Source organism: Lactuca virosa, chromosome 2 (assembly GCF_052849685.1).
Source record: "Lactuca virosa cultivar CGN04683 chromosome 2, Lactuca_virosa_CGN04683_v6, whole genome shotgun sequence".
NCBI lineage: Eukaryota > Viridiplantae > Streptophyta > Magnoliopsida > Asterales > Asteraceae > Lactuca > Lactuca virosa.
In genome coordinates this window covers 307,520,094-307,525,350 of record NC_136427.1, presented here as the reverse complement: position 1 = coordinate 307,525,350, position 5,257 = coordinate 307,520,094, and the positions used below count along the sequence as shown (strand labels likewise).

Here is a 5,257-nt window from a genome sequence, read left to right as displayed (position 1 = left end):
GCAGCATCTCTGACAGTTGTTCTTACAGGAACATGAGGACCTTCATTAACGGATCTCTAGATTTCTTCACCTTTATCTTTGGCCAACAAAAATCTTTCCATCCTAACTTTCCAGTGATCATATTCTTCCACAACTAGTAATGAGGCACGAGTAGGGCCACCCTCACAATTTGTGATTTGCATTGAAATCGTTTGTTGAGGATTAGAAGCAGCCATTGAAGTCAAGATATCTTGAGCAAAAGTGGTATATAGAAGAACTTTTATCCTGAGCACAGAAATGATCGAAATACCAAGGTAATTTCAAATCAATGATAATCTGATCTTTTGGATTCAAAGGACAACCACTCAAGCTCTGATACCAATTGTGAGAACTGGAACTTGATTAGTTGCGCAGGGACAAGGATTGAGAATTCAATCCTTGAATGAATGCTTAAGATCAATGTCTGCTTGCTAATAGATGTTCAAGTCTAGACTGGAAAGACCAGTCAAGTCCTAGATATTATATTTGTGACATCCCCAATTTCACGGCCAGAAAAGACCGATTTAGTTTATGCTTTTATAATAAAATCAGCGTAATCCTTTGATTAAAAGTGTTGCAGAATTTGTTCCCAAAATAAAAATATGATAAAGATTTATCAAAGCATTTCCGTAGAAATGTATTTCATTAAAAAGACTCGGGATGTCATGTTCGATACAGATCAAAAGCATAAACAGTACATTATAAGTCTTACAACAGTTATTTACAACTACTGGCCTATAATCCAAAAATCCCTCATCATCATACAAATTATGCTCTGGGTCCACTACCTGTAAAACAGAAAGCTGAGTGGGTCAGGCTTAGGAGCCTGGTGAGCATATAGGGTTTTCAACCCACAAATAATAATAAATTTATTAATTTCATCGACCAACAATAAATTTATTAATTTCATCAACCAACGATAACCCTGATTACCCATTCCCGTTATCCTTACTTTACGTCCCTAAACACCTATACAAGGGACCTAATCTAAGGATTTTATCATCGGGATGAACTTTACTGCTAAGGGGATTCCTCAGCCATATATGTCTGTAAGGCAACCATGAGGGGGATGGAGTACACCGGTGAACATCAAGCCCACAAACACCTACATGTTGCGAGCCTGCTAGCGTTCCACTGGACTGTCTAGAAGAGTCTGTGGTCGTCATCCATACTCCGCTAGATGACTGGAACAACAACAACATCGAGGGCTCTCATCATTTTATCACACACCAACTATTTCATCTACTCATGTTATATCCAACATATTTGTAGATAATATATATATATATATATATATATATATATATATATATATATATATATATATATATATAGTTTAAATTATTTTAAAACTTGTATAAAACATTAATTCAACAATCATCTCAAATAAACAATCAATATATATACATATAGCACGTATTTATATAAAATACTTCATATCTATGTAAGATGAAAGTGACTATACACTCACTTGTTAAGAAGACGATTGGATAGTACTTCGGCTCTAAAAATAATCTTCTCTGATGAAACCGTGGTGTTTTCTCAAAAACCGGGCTTCACGCGGACAGAGTTTCGGCTTTAAAATATAATTTTCTCGGGAACTTCAGAGCGTCGGGACTTGCTTCAGGTGTCAGAATGATACACTAGGCTTCGGGGTAATTTTTTTTTTTTGCAAAGTAGAAGAAAGTAGAGGTTGAAAGAACGGAAAATTAGCAAACCAAATCGGCTTCATGAAGTGCTATTTATAGGAAAACTTCAGCTACAAAATGAATGCCACGTATAGTTAGATTCGTCGATGACACCTCATTTACTTGTACCGTCACTTCTAATTCATCTCCACGTACTTGTTGCTTATTCTCAAATTTATTTTCAAATGCCTTATCCATATGATGCTTGCATTATCTTATTTTATATATATATATATATATATATATATATATATATATATATATTAATTTAAATCATAACTTTTAGTATATAAGTTACGTTAAATTATGACCAACATAGAAAATGGTCTTTTATTATATATATATATATATATATATATATATATATATATATATATATATATATATATATATTCAGGTTCATTTGAGATCATTCTAATTTTGTGATACCGTGAGACCAAATCTAAAAATAATTTTAAAATGCAAAATAAATGAAAAAATCCAAAAATTCTTTTTTTAAATATTATTTTCGGAACTTGAATTAACTTAAAAATTAAAAAAAAATTAAAAAAATCCTGTTTTTTTGAAAAATACTTGAAATATTATAATAGAATATTAAACTGACATATTCTAAAAAATAATTTTAAAATGCAAAAAAATGGAAAAATCTAAAAATTCTTTTTTTAAATATTATTTTCGGAACTTGAATTAACTAAAAAAAATATAAAAAAAAATAAATAAAAATAAATCCCGTTTTTTTGAAAAATACGTGAAATATTCTAATAGAATATTACACTCTACATATTCTAAAAAATAATTTTAAAATGCAAAATAAATGGAAAAATCCAAACATTCTTTTTTTAAATATTATTTCGGAACTTGAATTAACTAAAAAAATAAAAAATAATAAAAATAATAAAAAAATGCGTCTCACGGTCTCACATGAACCTAACCTTATATATATATATATATATATATATATATATATATATATATATATATATATATATATATAATCTAACGACGTAAAATTATTTTTCATGTGTCCATTATTACTATCATATTTTGTTTACTAGTCAAAATAATACAAGTCGTAACATAAAAATATCAAAATGCACTTTAATATTTGGAAATGAAATATTTCCAAATATATAAGATGTTATTTTACGATTCTTCTAAATTTAATAATCAATAACTCACATCGTAAAATATACTTAGGCAAATATCTCGAATATTTATTATATCGACGAATTGGTATTTGTGAGGACGTCGACTTTTATTTATATTGTTTTAGCTAACAACCAACCGATTTTCATTTAGATTGCTAAGGCTAAAAACCACTTTATCGTAAATTCACTTTTTACGTCACACAACGTCGTGCCGGTTTTGTCGCGAAACTTCGACAGGTCATAACTTCTTCGTTATAACTCGGATTTCAGCGTTCTTTATATCTCCGGAATCCTTGTTTCGGCCACTACAACTTTCTTAAAAGATATCGGCTTTATCTATTATTTATTTTCAATGCTTATTTTTATTATTAATTAATTAAATCAGAATAATTAAGCAAATAAACACATAATTCACATAATATTCACATAATTCTTCTTTATTACTTCAAAATGAGTTACAAAGGTTGACCTAGACTATTACACCATTATTAATGTTTTAGCCCAGAAACACAGACGTTACAATATTCAACAAATGATCAAGTCATTAAATGAAGAACTAGAGTATATGATCAAAGTAAAGCTAATAAATGAAGAACAAGAAGAATGTTTCAAAAGAAGTTTGAGATAGTTTTACTAGATGACAAATGTTGAGTGAATAATCTGTCATTTAGTTTGCATTGAATACTCCTATATATAGGAGAGAATATTATAACGAATTAACCAAAGAACTTACATAGGACCGGACAATAGAAATGCTTCTGACATTATGATTATTAATACAACAAAAGACTAAGTCCTATGAAACGTTACATCAACACAAAGATAATAAATGACAAAAGACAAAATAGCGTGACTCCGGAATATCCAACATTTCGGACATGCATTCCGGAATGACTTCTCTTTGGAACTACTCTTTTCTCTTCTACTCTTCAGCTTCAGACAGATTCTGGAGCACTCTTCCCTTTAGAACCAACACACTTCAGAATGAGTATTTAGGATTGCTAGAGGTTAACTTTCAGGTTCCAACAATATATATATATATATATATATATATATATATATATATATATATATATATATATATATATATATATATATATATATATATATATATATATATATATATATAAAATTCCCGAGTATAATCCCGGGTATATATTAGTATACTTCCATAATAATAACATGCTAACAAGTTGTATGATTTCAAAATATCATATATATTTTAAATATATGAGACAAAACAACTATATCCCGGTTAATATAACTATCTATGTTGATACGAACATACTATCATATGAACATAATATTAACTTTTATTCATTATTTAGCATGCGTTTTTCCACAAAAATATTAGAAAGTGGGTCCGTGAAACTCACCTTAATATCGTGCTTTGACGAAATCTAAATGAAAACGTTCAGCGGTTGGCGATCACCGGGCTCGGGAAGCGATATGCCTTCAGCGAATGAGAGAAAGGAAAGAAGTTTAGGTGTGAGAGAGCAAATAGCCGAACTTGCTATTTATAAGAAGATTTTTGGCCCTCATGATGTGAGAATGATAGGTTCATGTCGTGAGCTATGGCAAGAGTCATCCCGTAGCCTTAAGGCGTGTTTTCTATCCTCGAATAGTGTCCTACAGCGTCCTCACGTCGTGAGAAAACCTTGCTCACATCGTGAGATTTTGGGTTATCGTTCCTTAGTCTTATAGCTTCGAAATTTGGCGTTTTGACTCCTCATGTTGTAAGTTATTATGCTCACGTCGTGAGTCCAGTCAGATTAGGGTTTCCGACACGTGTCATGCTCTTAGACATCTGTAACTTCGGAAGGTCATAAATTTTGCATACGAACTCCGTTTTTGACGTTCTTTATATCCACACATAGGTAATTCCGAGTAATACAACTTTCTTTTAGATTCCAATAGCTAAATCTAAGCCTATTTTAAATTCCTCTTTTTGTAGAGATTTTATAGTGTTAGAGTTTATCATAACTTCTTCACGCGAAGTCAGATTTAGACGTTCTATTTTTGGAATCGTATTGACGTATACTTTGATTTATACTATAAAGTATGTATGAAAGACCATACTTGTATTATAATTATCATGAAATACATAGTGATTTTATTACATTACTTGTTTGACAAAATCACATTACATGATTGGTATAATCACATGTGATTGTTATTGACCTAATTTTGACGTGTGTTACATTATTGCTATAAGTTTCTGAAAGGTTCAAACACACACTTGTGTTATTTAATCTGAAAGGTGTATGAGCTTAAGAAGTCTAGGCAAAGACTTATCAAAGCACCACGTATCAGAAATCCAAACTTTGGTATGAAAGTCAATAAGTATTGATTTCTAGAAGTCCAACTGATTTTTGGGTACATGTCAAGGCTAGTGGGAGCATA

The 5,257-nt window shown here is 30.4% G+C and overlaps 1 long non-coding RNA gene across 1 annotated transcript; it reads right to left on the bottom strand.

Moving 5' to 3' along the window:
- Positions 1 to 894: 894 nt before the first annotated feature.
- On the bottom strand, positions 895 to 1,715 carry LOC145157180 (uncharacterized). The gene is made up of 2 exons (XR_013737147.1): positions 1,490 to 1,715; positions 895 to 1,202 (listed from the first exon to the last, which is right to left on the bottom strand). It is a non-coding gene; the product is annotated as an uncharacterized LOC145157180 (long non-coding RNA).
- Positions 1,716 to 5,257: the final 3,542 nt, after the last annotated feature.